Source organism: Ahaetulla prasina, chromosome 10 (genome assembly GCF_028640845.1).
Source record: "Ahaetulla prasina isolate Xishuangbanna chromosome 10, ASM2864084v1, whole genome shotgun sequence".
Taxonomy (NCBI): domain Eukaryota; kingdom Metazoa; phylum Chordata; class Lepidosauria; order Squamata; family Colubridae; genus Ahaetulla; species Ahaetulla prasina.
The window spans coordinates 22073845-22092200 of NC_080548.1; the positions used below are offsets into that span (position 1 = coordinate 22073845).

An 18356-nucleotide genomic window follows, 5' to 3' on the forward strand; every position below is an offset into this window, starting at 1 on the left:
TTGCCAAGAAAACTGCTGAAGTCCTTGGGAGTTGGGCTTGATACAGAGTTTGCATTATTTCCCTTCCATTATTTTAACATTTCTGCCTCTAGTCTTCCCTCCTTCAACTCCAGTGACAATTAATATTCTTACATGTTATCACAGCAAAAAAGAATGAGGATATTTCATAAGTCACAGTTGTTTGTTGAATACACTTTGCACCCTTCTTTCCTTGTTTTAATTTTCAGTAGTGCTATTAATGAACTTCTTGAACTGTAGAGTGTTGATCATATTTGGTTGCTTTTCATGAGTCCAGCTTTTCAGTAATATACTTATTAGCTCATTCCTATTTCCAGGCCAAAGACAATAGTGTTTAGAACATACAATCTCATTCAGAGTAGAGGAAGAATGCTTGATTGTTCTAGATGGAAGTCATCCTAGATGAATTTGTGTTTTGTTGGTGCGGGAATGAAGAGTGGCTAGATTGGGGGTCCTTTTTGCTCCCTAGCATGATCCTAACAGCTCTGCATCAGACTGATACTGGGTGAGCGGGCGGGCTTGTTCAGAAGCTATAAAGTTCAGTGAGTACTGTTCATAAGATTTAGGACTATCTAGATATCCTGCCAAGAAATTGAATCTTAGATTCTTCGATTCCTGTTTGCTGAATCTCAGTCTTTACCTGCTGAGGGATGTCAGGTTTCATCTCTGGAATTTTTGCCTAAGAGCATCAAATAATAGATGAGAAGAAGGGTTGTCTGTAGGGTTAGTGCAGAGCTGGGGGCAAAACTTGTAGGAGAGATAATAGCACTGGGCTAGATTGACATCAGGCTGGGATCATGAAACACACTGGACCCAAATTTGGATTAACCAAAGTATGGTGCCAGTTTTGCATTGTCATATGAAGCCTTTCTAATGAATCCCATGGTGGTTTTATATGAAGACCAGAGCCATATGAGGCTAAGCTTCTTCTTATGCAGTGAACCACAAACTCCTCAAATCCATTTTATCCTAAACTAGTGTGGTATGTAAGCCACCCCATATTCTTATTCATTATAAGATCCATGTCCCCTCTGTGGGCTCCACTGGAGAGGGCAAGGCAGGATTCTCCACCCTCTTCTGATATTAAAACTGGGGGTGGGGATGGGGGGGGGCTTGAGTGACATTTACTTGAATTTTATTTATTTTTAGTATACCGTATTTTTCGGAGTATAAGACGCAGCTTAGTTTTTGGGGAGGAAAATAGAAAAAAAAAAAATCTGCCTACCAGGTATTCATCTGGCTAGCGTCCTTAGTCTGGTCAGCTTCAGCACATTAGTTTGCTGGTTTTGAGAGTGCACATGCTTTTTATCCCCTGATTGGGGATTAAAAAAAACAGCTTCTAAAGCACAGCTGATCTTTGGAGAGAGAAGGAATGAGAAAAGTAGGCAAAGCATGGAGATTGCTTCACTCACTAGTGCCTCGTTAGGGCTGAAAAAAAGCTTCTAAAGCACAGCTGAGAGGGAGCAGCAATGAGAAAAGTGGGCAAAGCAATAGCCTCACTCGCTAGCGCCTCCTTAGGACTGAAAAAAAGCTTCTAAAGCACAGCTGAGAGTTGGAGGGAGCAGGCAAAAGCTACCTTTGGAGTATAAGACGCACCCAAATTTTCAGCCTCTTTTAAGGGGGAAAAAGTGCGTCTTATACTTCTGAAAAATATGCTAATTAATATACAGGTACCGTACTTAGTTTACAACCTGGAATTATGGTTGTAAGTATTTGCAGCTGTAAATTGAGACATCATGTGGCCAGACCTGATTTTTTTCCCCCAACATTTTGCGCGGCAATCATTAAGTGGTTATTGAGTGAATCAATTTTGCCCAAGGGGCTTTTTTTTTTTTTTTTTTTGGCTGGAAACTAGCAAAAAACATCACGAATTATGGTCATATGACTGCAGGATGCTGTGAGGGGGGGGGTTTGCCTAGCACCCCAAAGGCAATCTCATGAGTGCAGTGTGTGTTATGTAGTCATCATAACTTCAAAATTAGGTGGTAAGTAGCTTTTGGGATGTCATCATAACTTCTAAGTTGGTTGTTCAGTGGCTGGTTGTAAGTGAAGGATTGCTTTTATCTGAAGATTCATACATTTTTTCCACTCAAAACATTTGGCTTTTCTTTAAAAAGCCAAGGACTGCATTGCTGTCCCGATGTGAAAGATAATACAGAATTTTCTTGCACTAGCCATTACGCTTTAGTACATCGGCTGCTAAATTTTCCAAATTTATTGGCTGATCAGTTATTTGAACTGCGACTTCCTTAGCCCAAGTCAAATAAAGGACTTAGAAACCATTTATTTATTTATTTTATTTATTTATTATTTATTTTATTAGATTTATAAACCGCCCTTCTCCCGAAGGACTCAGGGCGGTGTACAGCCAAAGTAAAAAAGAAACAAGGTACAGTTAAAAGCAAATTAAAAAACTTATTATACAGTGTGGCCGAAATTAAGATAGTTAAAATCTAAAAGACCCCAAATTAAAACTAAATGAAATTTAAAATTTAAAATCTAGACAATTTAAGAAAGAGATTTAGAGAACGTCCTGCTACAAAAAGTGATTTATGACAATTTCACACCCTTATGACTCCCCCATGGTCACGTGATCAGAATTCGGACACTTGGCAACTGGTTCATATTTACGACGGTTGTCCATGTGATCCCCTTTTACGACCTTCCGGCAAGCCAAGTCAGTGGGGAAGCCAGATGCACTTAACAACTGGGTTATCAACTTAACAACCGCAGTGATTCACTTAACAACGGTGGCAAGTAAAATGGGGCAAAATTCATTTAATGGCCGTCTTGCTTAGCAAGAGAGATTTGGGGCTCCATTGTGGTCATAAGTCATGGACTACCTGTATTATGATTATTAGTCTAAACTTGTCTTTTTTTTAAAAAAAAATCTGTGTATCATTGCATCTTTTCTACTTTGGCTTTTGGAGGCTAGTTCTGTATCAGGCAGATCGTTTTCCTGGCTGTTAGGCAGAGTGGTGGTGGGGATCCTTTGTTCAGTATGTGCCAAAGTACTGTTTGTGTTGCATTATTTGTGCTATTTTTTGAGAGCTGGATGGAGGATATGAGTCAATACCCCTTCCTTGACCTTGAAAAATTGAACTATCTTCTTGCAGATGTGTTCCAACTGCCGGCATCCAAGCTGTCACTTAAATTTAGAAAGAAATACTTAAATTCTTGGCTGTCTCTTCGGCTTTATTTTGCTGTAACTTTTTTTTTTTAATATCTAATGCTTCTTCTATTACCGTGTTTCCCTGAAAATAAGACCCTGTCTTATATTTTTTTCACCCCAAAATAAGCACTTGGCCTTATTTTCGGGGGAGGACTTATTATTTTGGGGCGCGTGGAGTAAGACAGGGTTCCTCTTGCTGTCTTACCTGATTTCCACCTCTGTCTCCCTAACCTTAACCTGAGGATATGGCGGAGACCAGCTGCGCATGCGCTTAAATATTTTCAGGGAGGGCTTATTTTCGGGGAGGGCTTATTTTAGCGCATGCGCTCAAAAACCCGATTGGGCTTGTTGTCCGGGGAAGGCTTATTTTTGGGGAAACAGGGTACTTCATTTTATAATTTCACCATCTTATTGTTGTTTTATTGTGTTTTACAGCATGCCTTACATTCTTCACTTGGGGTTACAACAATAAACTTATTTACAGTCCTACACTTTGTTGTTTAATATATCTCCATTGATTTTAATAAGCTCTTTCAGGCTTAGGCCATAATCTTAACACATATTTTAATCGGCTTAAAGTTTAATTGCAATTACATACTTGGAGCTACACTCAGGTTTTAGGTGGGCTTACAAAGGTTTTTTTTTTTTTTGCCTTTTCATTAGAAGCATTTCCTTAATATAATGATTTCCTTAACAGTTGTATGATTAATTAATTAAGGTTGCAATCTTCCCAGGTGGCTTCCAACAAAGTCAGTGGCAGTAGCTGGATCTCCTTAACAACTCCATGAATCGCTTAATGACTGCAGCAAAAAAGTAATAAGATAACCCTTTACTTAAAACAGTTCATCTAGTGACTGTTCAAAGTTATAGCGGCACTGAGAAAAGTGACTTATGACCATTTTTCACATTTATGACCATTGCAGCATCCCCCCTGGTCACTTGATCAAAATTCAGATGCTTGCAATTGATTCATATTTATGACGGTTGCAGTGTCCCGTGGTCATGGGATCATCATTTGCGACCAGTTGCTACAATTGGCCTTCCATTGAGGACCTGTATACTGCACGAATCAAAAAGAGGGCTGTGAAAATATATACAGACCCCTCACATCCTGGACATAAACTGTTTCAACTCCTACCCTCAAAACGACGCTATAGAGCACTGCACACCAGAACAAGAACAGTTTTTCCTTGAACGCCATCACTCTGCTAAACAAATAATTCCCTCAACACTGTCAAACTATTCACTAAATCTGCACTGCTATTAATCTTCTCATCGTTCCCATCACCAATCTCTTTCCACTTACGACTGTATGACTGTAATTTTCTTGTATCCTTACGATTTATATTGATATTGATTGTTTTCTGATTGCTTATTTGTACCCTATGACTATCATCAAGTGGTGTACCTTAGAATTCTTGATGAAGGTATTTTTTCTTTTAGGTACACTGAGAGCATATGCACCAAGACAAAGTCCTTGTGTGTCCAATCACACTTGGCCAATAAAAAATTCTATTCTATTCTATTCTATTCTATTCTATTCTATTCTATTCTATTCTATTCTATTCTATTCTATTCTATTCTATTCCATTCCATTCCATTCCATTCCATTCCATTCCATTCTTACAAGCAAAGTCGGTGGAGAAGCTTGGTTCACTTAACAACCTTGCTACTAACTTAACAATTTCGGTGATCCATCTGTGGCAAGCAAGGCCGTAAAATGGGGTGAAAACTCACTTAACAAGTGTCTCACTCAGCAACAGAAATTTTGGGCTCGGTTGTGGTCGTAAGTCAAGGACTACCTGCAGCGTCTTGGGGTCTTTGAGTTTTCTTCTATTAGATCTGAAATTTTGGAGGCTTTATATTGTGCCAAAAAAAAAAGGGGGGGGGGAAATGGAAATGGGCTGGAGAACTTTCTCTTGAACTAAGACAGGGACCTATGGAGTGGAAGAACGAGGGAGGTGGAAGCCATCAGAAGTGGACCAGCAGAAAGCCATTGCTCTGGGCCTTGGCTTTTTGGTTGCCCCATAATCTCAAAGGAAGATGCATTGCATCAACTCAGATTATTTGCACATCGACTCTGCTTGATGGCAGCTTTCCATAATTTCCAGCAAAGGCTGAAGAAACACAAGATGCCAGAGCATACCACTTGCTCAACGTTCAGAGTCCTAGGTGAAATTTCTGACATAATCAGGCAGGGCTGAGAAGCAACACCTCTTCAAAATTCTGGAGAACTATTGCAGCTGTGAGCTGGAATCGACACCCCCCCCCCAATTGGTGTAAATGGGTACAAGGCGCTCAGTTGGTGGGTTTCAAATTTTTTTACTACCGGTTCTGTGGGTGTGGCTTGGTAGGTGTGGCAGGGGAAGGTTAGTGCAAAAATCCCTATTTCGTCCCGATCAGCTGAGACTTGGGAGGCAGAGAATAGATGGGGCCGGGCCAGTCAGAATTTTTACTACTGGTTCTTCAAACTACTCAAAATTTCCACTAACGGTTCTCCAGAACTGGTCAGAACCTGCTGAAACCCACCTCTGAAGGTGCTTCCTTTAACAGAATAACAGGATTGGAAGGGACCTTGGAGGTCTTCTAGTCCAACCCGCTGCTCAAGCTCGAGAACCTGTACCATTCCAGACAAATGGCCGTCCAGTCTCTTCTTAAAAGCCTCCTGTGATGGAGCACCCACAACTTCTAAATTGTTAATAGTTCTCACTGTTAGGAAATTTCTCCTTACTTCCTCCTTGATTAATTTCCATTCATTGCTTCTTGTCTTGCCTTCAGGCCCTTTGGAAAATAGGTTGACCTCCCCTCTTCTTTCTGGCAGCCCCTGAAATATTTTCTTAACTACAAGTAGTCCTCAATTTAGGAACACAATTGGGACCAGAATTTCTATTGCTAAGTGAGGCTGTTTTTAAATGGGTGATACCCCATTTTACTTTTTGTTGCAGTCATTAAATGAATCCAGCTACCCTCATTGGTTTTGTTTATTGGAAGCCTCTTGGGTAGGTCGCAAGTTTTAAATAATTTTTCTTCAATGCCGTCATAACTTTTGATCACCAAACAAATGATTGTAACTTGAGGACTATCTATTGCCTATTGCCATTTTCGAAACGTCATTTTTAATCTGCAACAATGCAGACAAGATACATTTTTGTTACCTTCTGATTTCTTTCCACCGCAAGCATGGCCCACATACAGTTGAGCCTCGTTTGGCTAATACCCAGTGAGATGCCCTGGTATTCAAGAGAAATTGTTGAGAATTGCATCCATTCTCACACTACTGTGATGGTACAAGATAAGTCACCTCTTTTAACCCTGTTTGTTTCCTTCCTAATTGATGCACCTGGTCTTTTTCTAGCCAGAGAACTTTGCTCGCATTTAACTCGATGTTTTGTTTGTTTTTTGCTGAATTTCAGTTTGTTGTGTTGTGTGAGCCAAAGAGTGAAGTTTGCAGAAGCCCAGTTTAGTTTTTAACAAGCTGTTTTCCTAATCCATAATGAATAATGGCTGGATTTGAAACTTGACCGGATTTTGCCAGGAGCCAGATTTTATTCTAGATCTTCTAGATTTTCCTTTGGAGATATTTCACATAAACTCCTGCTTCCCAGAAACTACAAAAGTCTTCATTCTTGGTCCCATGTCACCTTTTAATACACGATGATTTGATCTGATCCTGGGCTCTTCCCGAAAATACTATGCCCATTACTCAAGTTTTCCACAACTTGAAGCTCTAAATGTCCCCAAATTCTTAGCCAGGCAGCTGGGAGCATGGGAAATGCTATTGAATTCGGCACATCTGGAAAGTACCAGGCTTTAGAAAGCTGGTCTGCATCCTTGGGCAGATGCCAGGGAAGGCATAAAAAACAAAAAACACAACCACCCCACCCTGTGTCAGCAAGTGTCATTGAATGACAGGCAGGACCTTCATCAGGCTTGACTTCGGGCCTGGGGCGGCTTGCCGGCTATTTTTTGCAGCCTACTGGCCTTTGCTGCATTAAGGAACTGCACTTCAGCATGCTGGGGATTTATTTTGCTGTGTGTTTTTGCTGCAGCGCTGCGGGCTTGCTGACAGGCTTGCCCTGTTCTTTCCTTTCAGTTTGTGAGTCGGTCAGTGGGATTAGCTGCTTTGAATGTATTCTGCCATTACCAAAAAAAAAAGAAGGAAGAAAGAAAGAAAGAAAGAAAGAAAGAAAGAAAGGAAAATAAAAGAAAGAAAGAAAGAAAGAAAAAAGGGGGAAAAACATCCAAGGAATGCCTGCCAGTATTAGTTGCTTCTGTGATTTGAGAAGGGTGTGTGTGTGTGTGTGAGAGAGAGAGAGAGAGAGAGAAAGGGAGAGAGAGAGACCTAGAGAGGGAGGGACAGAAAGAAAGAAAGAGGAAGGACATAGAGAGAGCGGGAAAGAGGGAGCAGGAAGAGAGAAATGAAGAGAGAGAGAGAGAGAGAGAAAGAGGGAAGAAGAAGAGAAAGAGGGAGAGAGAAAGCAATAGGGTGGAGGGAGGGGGAGAAAGAGAAAGAAAGGGAGAAGGAAGAAGATAGGAAAGAGAAAGAAAAGGAGGAGGGAGACAGAAAAAGAGAGAGGGAGAGAGAGAGGGAGAAAGAAGGAGGGAGGAGGAAGAAGAGAGGGAGAGAAAGAAACAGAGGGAGAGAGAGAAAGAGAGAGAGAGAGAGAGAGGAGGAAGAGAGTTGTGGGGTGGGGGGGGGAAGAGACCTATTTCCTTGGCAGGGTGACTGCAGAGAAATGGCAGTCACTCAGTCACCTGATTTCAATGCAGAACTTTTTAGCTTGCTGATGTCTGGCTGGCCCGCCTCCTTTCCCATAGGAGTGTGCAAAGCAGCCATGAAAAGCTGGCTGGGAGTGGGGCGGAGTGTGTGTGGGGGGGAGAAGAGGTGGAATCTGTTGAAATGCCTTTGTGAACTTGTCCTTACATGCGCTACCTAAGTGAAAGGCACCAACGGAGAGAGGCAAGAAACCAAGACATCTTTCCTTTCCTCCATTGTTACCATAAATAATTTGGATAGGGCCTTCCTCTGCCTCCCTGTTCCCCTCCTCCCCGCCCCCCCCACCCCCACGGGTGTGGGTGCGGGGAGGAGGAGAGAAAGAATTTTGCGGTAAGATTGCTACAGCATTCCCTGAATTTGGCGGTGCAGCTGAGAATGCCAAACAGACAGAGGAGCGTGCAAATGTTGCGGGTTGGTTGTTTTTTTTGTAACTTGGCCTGGTCATCTTGGAATGGGAAATGCCCCTTAAAGTGACCGCTTGCTCTCCTGGTGATGTCCGTGCAAGATTTAGCCCCATAGGTTGTCTTTGGATCAGTGGTCTCCAACCTTGGTCCCTTTAAGACTTGTGGACTTCAACTCCCAGAGTTCCTCAGCCAGCTTTTGCTGGCTGAGGGACTCTGGGAGTTGAAGTCCACAAGTCTTAAAGGGACCAAGGTTGGAGACCCCTGCTTTGGATGGTGCCTGAGAAACAATTAATAGGACATATGGTGTCTATTTCGTGTATGTTCTGCTTTTGTTTTTTGTTCAGAAACTCAAAAAGTATTTAGAAAGTACCTCCCTACCAAAACAGCCTTGCAAGATAGGTTGACTAAGACCAGGGTATTAACCTACAGGAGTGGCCAAAATTGTGGAAACCTTTTGGGAAAAGCGTATTTTCTAAACCTAGCTAATAACACCACTTTTTGGGGGGAATAGTACCATCAAATTATATATCAATGGAAAAGCTAATTTAATCAATAATCTAATGCAATAACTTTTATGAAGGATTTGCTATTAGACTAGCAGTTACAGTATAAAGAAGAAAAGTGAAACAGGTAGAAAAAATGAGATATACAAAAATTATCACCATAGAAAATACGAGATATACAAAAAAGTATCACCCTTCCAGTTAATACTTAAATGGGTAACCTTTAGCGTGAGTTACAGCCTTACAACTGTCTTCCCATGGAGTGAACCAAATCTTTGAGTTCTGTAGCTGTTATAATGTGAAACCAAGATTGAATGATTTCTTCTATTAACTGGGTTTTATTGCTGGATCGCTTCTAGCAAGTTTCTTTAATCAGCTCCATAGATTTTCAATTCGGTGAAGGTCTGGGCTATTCCCAGGCCATTCCAACAGTGGAATAGGATTATCTTGAAACGCCAAAAAAAAAAAAAAGAGAGAGAGAGAGAGCTGTTATTTGTCATCAAACCTCAAAAATACACTTTTCCCATATCCACAATTTTGGCCACTACTGCAGGTGGTCTCCCACTGGGCTGTCATAGCTGAAGGGAGGTATAGAAGCTGGCTCTCCCCATTTCTGGTCCTATCACCCTGCACCGCTCTGCAACTCGGGGTATGCTCTGGAGCTCATCCGAACTCCTTCAACAAAGAGGCTGGCTCCTGATCAGTAGGTTGTGCAGCAATCTGGATTCAAAAGTGGGACGGTGATGGAAGCGTGTGTGGGCATGCCTGTCACACCTTCCGGGCTTCACAAGCCCAGGAGAAGGCGTAGTTTCTTTCAGGATTTGCTGATGGGAATGAGCTGTGCAGCCGTGGGCACTCTGGATCGCCTCCTGGGCCCATGTTGACTCCTCCAATTATCCTAGCAAGCACAAAGCTCAAGAAGCCTTTCTAGATAAGGTTGAGTTGGTTGCCATCAGATAAACGCCTCTTGTTGGTATTGAGCTCAGCTGAATATTTTTTTGGTGTGTGTGTGTGTATGTGTGTGGAAAAATAACTCTGCTATCTTCAGCAGTTAATTCGACTGCGGCCTTCTTGGCCAGTTTTCCTCCAGCTCTAGGACTATTTTTTTCCCCCCTGTTTGTTTTAGCTGTCAGATTTGTTGAGGAAAAATGGAATAAAACTAAAATATATTGTTTTGTGGCTCAGTGATTTTTAAAAGTAGAAAAATAGGGAGGAAATGGGAAGGGAAGGGAAGGGAGGGGGGAAGGAAGGAAGGAAGGAAGGAAGGAAAGAGCGAAAGAAAGAAAGAAGGAAAGAAAAAGAAAAAAGAAAGAAAAGAAAGAGAGGAAGGAAGGAAGGAAGATATATTTTTACTTATATTTTGAAATGTGATCCTTAATTGTTTATGGATATGGATATCTTTATGAAGAATTATTTAACATTGATTATATTGAATACAAATCCTTACAATCACAAGTGTGTGCGTGTGTATCCTCCCAATTTTTTTTAATCATTTGCTCTTGTGTGTGTTCTTATGTGCTTTATTATTATTATTATTATTATTATTATTATTATTATTATTATTGATATTCATTTGAATTTAATATTGCTTGTCTTCACTATGAAAACCCACAACACGGTCCTGCTGCAACACTGTCTAACCCAATTTTTTTCAACCTTGGCAAAATGTGTGGACTTCAGCTTTACTGCAGCTGGCTGCCAAGTTGGGGAACGCTGAAACCCCTAGGACAGGTCTCTGAATCCACGGAAGTTTGGTGTCTAGAAAACTGGAATGATTCTTTCACTTTCAATCAACTCTTTTTTGGAGTGCCCTCAAAAGAGAGGCCTCTGCCTCCGCCTCCGCCTCCTACCTCTTCTTCTCCTGTGATGTCATTCCAGCTCTTAAAACATGAATATTCATCAGGCAATTTGGAGCCCTGAGCCCTGAACTGCTGACTGCGAAATTTTACACTTCCGTGCAGAATCTGGCTGCATTTTCTGATTTTTGCATCGAGATTTCATTGCAGTTTGGGGCTGCTGTTGCTTTTTTTTTTTTCTTCTTCTTTTGCATCCACGAAGATGCCGAAAGACTCTGCTTGGCAGGGGACTTCTTAGAAATCTTTTTAGACGAAAAAATGCTGCTATATTGAAAACGTAACCATTTCAATAGGCAAGCTTCAATTAAGGTTGGAAGAAAGGAAATCAAACACAGGCAGTTTGTTTGCTTGTTTGATTGATTGATTGATGATTGGCCAGATTGACATCCTGCCTTTCATTCAGGAGCTCAGGGCAGAATAGATAAGACTCTCTCCTCCTAGTTTTTTCTCCATGAAAACAACCCTGTGGTGTAGTTGGGGCTGAGAGAGAGAGAGAGAGTGAGAGAGAGACAGACAGACAGACTGGCACCCTGTCATCCAGGGAGCTTCTGTGGGTGATGAGGGACTCAAATGTGGGGTTCCTAGTTTCCAGACTAAACAACCTTCATCACTATTCCACACTGGCTTTTTTGCTGAGAAAGAAGATTCTGCCTAAACAGTGATTCTCAACTGTGACAGCTTTTAAGACACATGGACTTCAATTCCCAGAATTCCCCGGCTGCTCCAAAGAAGTCCACGCGTCTCCTTTGGCAAGGTTGAGAAACAAGTGGTCTAAAGTAATGCATTGAATGTGTGTGTGACAGAGAGGGGAGGGAGGAGGGAGAGAGGGAGAGAGAGAGAGAGAGAGAGAGAGAGAAAGAGGGAGAGAAGAAGAAAGAGGGAGAGATAAAAAAAGAGGGAGGGAGAGGGAGCTGGGTGACTTTGGGCCAGTCACCCTTTTTGCCCAATCCATCTCACAGGGTTGTTGTTGTGGGGAAAATTGGAGGAGGAAGGCATGTGGGATATATTCGCTGCCTTGAGTTACTTGTAAAAAATAAAATAAAGATAGGATACAAATAAATGAACGAATGAATGAATGATTCACAGCTGAAGTCTTGGAAGTAGTTCATTGTAGGTAGAATGTTGAGGCATATTTTATGCAATAAAATAGATAGGTTTTTTCCCCCCAGAGAAAAGTTTTAATTGTGGACACCCTCCCTAAAATATATAGGGCACTCCATACAAATCATGATCACATGGCATTCTTGGCTGTGCCTCCTTCCCACGTAAGAGAGCACTAAGGGTGTTATAACTGGGTAATGCCAGCTGAAGGCGGGATCACCATTTTCATCCATCAAGGAATAGAGTAATGGCTTCTACCCACTCACATCTTGATTTAACAACAATGTCCTGGATTGTTCTTAATTAAGGGGTTGATTCATGCGTGTGTTCATGTCTCATCACTTCTTGACTCCCAATAATGGATGTCGTTCCGTTGAGAAAGAGTGCATTGGAGGTTTTGCGAGATGTGTAAGACGGTGACATCACTCGAGGCTTCTTTCAAGCATGGATGCATACAGGAATGCCCCCAAATAGTAATGAGTTGTGGGTGTTTGTGATCTGGGGAGGGCAAAGAGGGAGTGGGGAGATTGGTCATTTTTTTGTTTGTTAAAAAAACATATATATTTTTTAAAAAAAGACAAGACAGTATCTTGACCTTATTTCAAGCATCATGCAATACGTCAAAAATTGCATTTCAGAAGATGGCAGGGCCAGGACTCCGTGTTTGGTGCTCTTTATTTATTGATTTGTTAGGTTGATATTCTGCCTGTTCATTTAATGAACAGGCAACATTCGTAGCCCTTCCTCTAGTGGTGAGTTTTCAATATTCTTACCACCAATTCGCCCCGCATGTGCACCTTCCGGGCATGTGCCTGGCCTTCCGCATGCGCGTTGTACTCACTTGAGTGCCTTCTGCGCATGCGCCCAGCCTCGAAAACATGCCTAAATAGGACGGCATAGAGCCGGGGTGGGTGGCCCACACTCGATCTCTTCTACTGGTTCACCCAAACCGCTACGAACCAGCTGAATACCATCTCTGCCTCCTTCCTTCATTTTTGGTTGAGCTGAGAGAGAAGGACTGGCCCCAAATCAGCCAGAGAACTTCCAATTCAATATGTCCGCAGCTTTGTTTCAGAAAGTTGTGAAAACCTTAGACTGTAATATACTTTCACACTCTTCACTATAATCTGTGTATGGTCCAGTATCTTTGCAAAAGACTTAACTCTTGCTATTTAAGTTGCATTCCATTATAAATCCTGTTGTTCAGTTCTCCTCTATATATGTGGAAAAATTAACCTAGAGGGCTAATAGTCATGGCCTTCAGAATTTTAAGTTTTCTTATTCTTGCTGAAAATTTATTTCTCAAAATTCAGATATTATATAGTTTAGAAAGAAATATATTAACTCCTCATGTATAACTGATTCTTAAAAAACTGGTTTCTATCTTGCAGTTTCAAAATGGATTTTTACAAAATTAATTAAACGATTCAGTGAAACCTGCACTTCTAGGGCAAGATCTTGCATTGGTGATGAGGGTGAGAGGAGGGTTTGAAGGAATACTTGAGGCATCCATTGCCTAGGACATATCCTGACTATTATATGATACTGATACCTGCTCGCTGTCTGGGGAAAAAAAAAAAAGCATTCTCGGTTTTTAAGCAAATGCAATATTAACTTAATACTTATTTTTGCCCTGGAAACATTTCCTGAACACCTCAAAATACAAACCACACTTGCAAGAGACTAAAAATGACACCTTGGTAGGCTACCTAGGGTGGTTTGATTACCCTTTTGCACCCATGGCCTAAGTTTTCAGCCCATCGATGAATGGAGTAAATCTCTTCAACAGGTTTTTAGACGTTCTTTAGTGTTGGTAAGAGGAGGAGGAAGACAAACATTAGGTGAGAATAGTTGGGATTGCTTTATGGATCAGGTGATATCAGACTAAAATACCTTCTGTAGCAGTTACAAATAAATTGGCAAAAATCTGATAAAGCAAAGTCAACAAAGATTTTGGCCTACCAAGAAACTTCATTGTTGCATCCTATGATTTACGATCTACAACTTACCACTTTGTTGTTTTTATGTACACTGAGTGCTTAGGCACCAGAGACACATTCCTGGTGTGTTCAATCACCAATAAGGAATATTCTAATATTCCAATTCCAATTAAGGCAGTAGTCCAACTCCTTTGACTGAATAGGTCTGGCTTTTGAGTTCATAAAGGTAAAGGTAAAGGTTCCCCTCGCACATACGTGCTAGTCATTCCCGACTCTAGGGGGCAGTGCTGATCTCTATTTCAAAGCCAAAGAGCCAGCGCTGTCAGAAGACATCTCCGTGGTCATGTGGCCAAAGGCGCACGGAACGGTGTTACCTTCCCACCAAATGTGGTCCCTATTTTTCTACTTGCATTTTTTACGTGTTTTCGAATTGCTAGGTTGGCAGAAGCTGGGACAAGTCATGGGAGCTCACCCCGTTATATGGGATTAGGGATTTGAACCGCTGAACTGCTGACCTTTCGATCGACAAGCTCAGCGTCTTACCCACGAAGCCACCTGTTTTGAGTTCATAGGATTCCATAATTGTCAGACTGGGTAAAGGGCTACTTGTGATACAGGTTAGCGCAGCAGATTCCCAGAAGTTCTGTGTGATGTTTGATACCATGATTTAAAGAAAACTATCATTTTGGGAATGGGCAATTCTAATGACACATCCCACCAAAGTCTGTTGGAAATAGTGAGTATGAAATCCAGGAGGCATGATATCAAAGGAAAAGTAGGTACATGAGCCAACACGGAGATGATGAAATGGGTTCTCCCACCCTGATGATGTCGAGTAAATGACCTGTTGGAATACAGGTGATCCTCGATTCACGACCACCTCTGAGCCCAACATTTATGTTGCTAAGTGAGGCATTTGTTAGGTGATTTTTGCCCCATTTTAGGACCTTGCTTGCCACAGTTGTTAAGTGAATCACTGCAGATGTAAAGTTAGTAACAGGGTTGTTGAATGAACCTTTAATATTCGGCCTTATTTAATAAGTTTTTTAATTGGTGTTTTATTTTGTATTTATATGTATGTTTTTGTTAGGCTGTAAACCGCCATGAGTCCCTTGGGAGATAGGGCGGTATAAAAATGTGATTAAATAAATAAATAAATAAAATAAATAAACCTGACTATCCCACTGAGTTTGCTTGTTAGGAAGTCACAAAAGGGAATCATGTGAACTCCCCCCCCACCCCGGACATTGAAACTGTCATAAATATGAGTCAGTTGCCCAACTGTCTGAATTTTGTTCATTGTGTGAAAGATGTCATAAGTCACTTTTTTTCAGTGCCATTGTAAACTTTGAATATTCAGTAAACAAATGGTTGTAAATCGAGGATTACCTCATGGAGTTTAAAAGATTGAATGGATTTCAGTTGATGCTGTTGAGTTCACTGGCTCAGTTCTCTTTCCAAGACAAGCCAAGAGGAAGTTCTAAGCCAACGGCCAGCCTGAGTAAAAAAGAGCAGGGGTGAAATGCTCCCGCTTCGGACCGGACTGGCTGATCTGGTAGCATTGGCGGTGGCTGGTTCGGAGAACCGGTAACAAAAATCCCTCCCCCCCCCCGCCCATGCTCCCCTCCAATCGCATGCTTGCCCGCTTGCTTCTTTTAAAAAATGCTTTTAAAAATAAAAAGAAGACTCTGATGATCACAGCTGAGTCGTGCGATCATCAGAGCCTTTTTTTCTTACTTTTAAAAGCAATTTTTACAACCGATTCGGCCGAATAGGTTGTAAAAAAATGCTTTTAAAAGGTAAAAAAAAGGCTCTGACGATCACAGCTGTGCTGCGCGATCATCAGAGCTTTTTTTTTTTACTTTTAAAAGCATTTTTTTACAACCTATTCAGCCAAATAGGTTGTAAAAAATGCTTTTAAAAGTAAAAAAAAAGATCATGTGCCACAGCTGATCACCCCCCCTGCGCGCTGTTCTACTTACCCCATGCCTCCTTTTGGCGTGCACTGCACATTTGTTGCATGGTGTGCACTGCGAACCAGTAGTAAACTGGTTCAGATTTCACCCCTGGAAAAGAGTGCTTAATAACTGGAATTTGGCTGTGCCGTTTCTTTCATTTTCCCTAGAGTTCTCCATCAGAAGCAATTCCTGATGACTTCAGGTGAGATCTGAGAATGACATTAGAGCACAGGGAAAAAAAGAAAGAAGTTTGAAAGGGTTTGTCCGTAGGAAAATCATAGGCAAGTGAAGGATCTGGAATCCGTCTTAGTCCGGCCCCACCCTACAGAACTAACCTTTCCTCACTTGAAGGAAAATAATTGGAGGCAAGTTCTGCCTCAAGTCAGAAACCAGGCAGTTCCTGTCCCTGCTTAAGACAAGATGCTTTCCTTCTGGAGTGACTCAGCATCAGGCGTAACCTCCTTGTGGAGAGCCTGTCCTCTCTCTGCCCATGGTCCGGTGAGGGCTTTTTTTTCTGGACCCTTGGCAAAGACCAACCACAATCCAGCTCAGTGTAGTTCAAACTTGGTAACTTTTAAGATGTGCAGGACTTCCAACTCCCAGCTGCACATCTTAAAGTTGCCAAGCTTGGGGGTGGGTGGGAAACCTCACTGAACTAGTTCTTCTAATTTACCTGAGAACTTTGTGTTTGCTGTATTCATACAACAGAGCTAAGCATTCCCCCTTGGCTTTTTGCCCCCAATTTCTTGGCTACTTAAATTCATGCCCCTTCCTTGCTCCCTTGTGGGACCTAGGAAACGTGGGGCAGACCCCGTGTTCCCTTGCGGGACCTAGGAAATTTTTGGGGCAGACCCTGTGCTCTGGAACAGGGGTCTCCAACCATGGCAACTTTAAGACTTATGGACTTCAACTCTCAGAATTCCTCAGCCAGCTTTGCTGGCTGAGGAATTCTGGGAGTTGAAGTCCACAAGTCTTAAAGTTGCGAAGGTTGGAGACCCCTGCTCTGGAATGCCTCCCCCCCACTAGGCATCCCACAATCTCCCCCACCCCCCTCCACACACACTCTGCTTCCCTTTAGGAAAGTCCTTAAGACAAGTCTTGTGCTTTTCTTCTTGCTAGCTGGCTTCTGTTCTGATTAGTCAGGATTTAATATTAATTAAATATTATTCTAATGATAGAATAAGAAGTGACCTAAGAGGTTATTAATTCAGTTCCTTGCGGACTAGAGCATTCACTGCGGCACCTTCTCCGATAGATGACTATCCAGTCTCTGTTTCAAAACCTCCAGCAAAGGGGAAGAAACCACTGCATAGGACAGTAACCTTTTTGCCGTCGCGTGGCCAAAAGTGGGGGGAGTGCGGGGGCGGGATCGCACGCACACGTGCCCGCACCCATAATTCAATGTGTCCCTCCCCCCTTGTGCATACGCATGTGACCTCCCCCCCCATGCTCCCCCCGCTTTTGGTACGCGATAGCATGGTGGGCCAAGTAGGCCCATTTTTCACCCTCCCCAGGCTCCAGAGCCTTTCTTGGAGACTGGGGAGGGTGAAAACAGCCTCCCCCACTCCGAGGCTCTCCAGAGGCAGAAACAGCCCATTTGCTGATTTCCGGTAGGTCCGGAAGGCCCGAAAATCAGTTGGCACGCCGGAGCTGAGCTAGGGCAATGCTTGCGTTCCCACCGATACGGCTCTGAGTGCCACCTCTGGCATACGTGCCATAGGTTCGCCATCACGGGCATAGGATAAAGTAAGCCATGATTTTTAAGCAAGTAAGTCTCCCAAAGGAAATTCCATACAGGGTTTAAACAGGGATAGTTCCCACTGCAAGTCTTCTGGACATCATCTTTTCCTGCCCATTCTTCTGGGAGGTGATGTCATTGTTGTTGATGGTTTCTTTGTCTTTGGACCTAGAGACAGTGATGTGGTCAAAGTCAATGAACGAGTTGGGAAAAGTTTGGGTTTCTTTTTTTTTTCTTTTTTCTTTTTTTAAATATTTTCTTTTAATACAAACATTTCATCTTTCATTAAACAGTGTGTCATCTGAGTACATTTTTTGTGTGCAATAACCATTAAAATTTACAACCTTTATTCATTATTTATATCTATTCTTGAATTAATACTAATACATAACATATCTACTATTGTAACATTTCTCTTCTTAGCTTATTTGACTTTGTAATACATTTTCGATATTTCACTGCCCTAATTTTCAATATTTATTCTCTAACCATTGATAAAATAGCTCCCATATATTATAATAGTCAGATGATAGTTCCTTTCCTTTAATTGCAAGTGTTAATCTATTCATTTCTGCACATTCTAATATTTTTCTTAATCACATTTTCATCTGTAGGGATTTCTTCACTTTTCCAATTTTGTGCAAATGCAATTCTAGCTGCAGTTATTACATGAATAATCAATAAAGTTGGGTTTTGAGCTCCTACAAAGACTCTACGACTGTAGCCTGAGAGTTCTTAACAAAGCTCTTGCCGAGACTTTGCCCTGCAAAATTATTCTTATGAAGACTAAAAGAGAATGTAGCTCAGGGCTGAAATGAAGGGTCCTTGGTGCTCTCTGAGCTTGCTTGTTTTCTTGCAGATGTTTCATTATCCAAACTACCTTAATACC

At 41.9% G+C, this 18356-nt stretch overlaps 1 protein-coding gene and 1 long non-coding RNA gene across 3 annotated transcripts in view; one reads left to right on the top strand and one right to left on the bottom strand.

Moving 5' to 3' along the window:
- The window catches only part of LUZP1 (leucine zipper protein 1), a 76449-nt gene that overhangs the window by 22307 nt on the left and 35786 nt on the right, over positions 1-18356 (top strand). The window lies entirely within an intron of this gene.
- LOC131204287 (uncharacterized) lies at positions 11749-16615 on the bottom strand. Of its 2 annotated transcripts, XR_009156568.1 has the most exons (4): positions 16065-16615; positions 15754-15938; positions 15161-15268; positions 11749-12329 (listed from the first exon to the last, which is right to left on the bottom strand). It is a non-coding gene; the product is annotated as an uncharacterized LOC131204287 (long non-coding RNA). The 2 variants fall into 2 exon arrangements; XR_009156567.1 differs by having other exon boundaries at positions 15754-16615.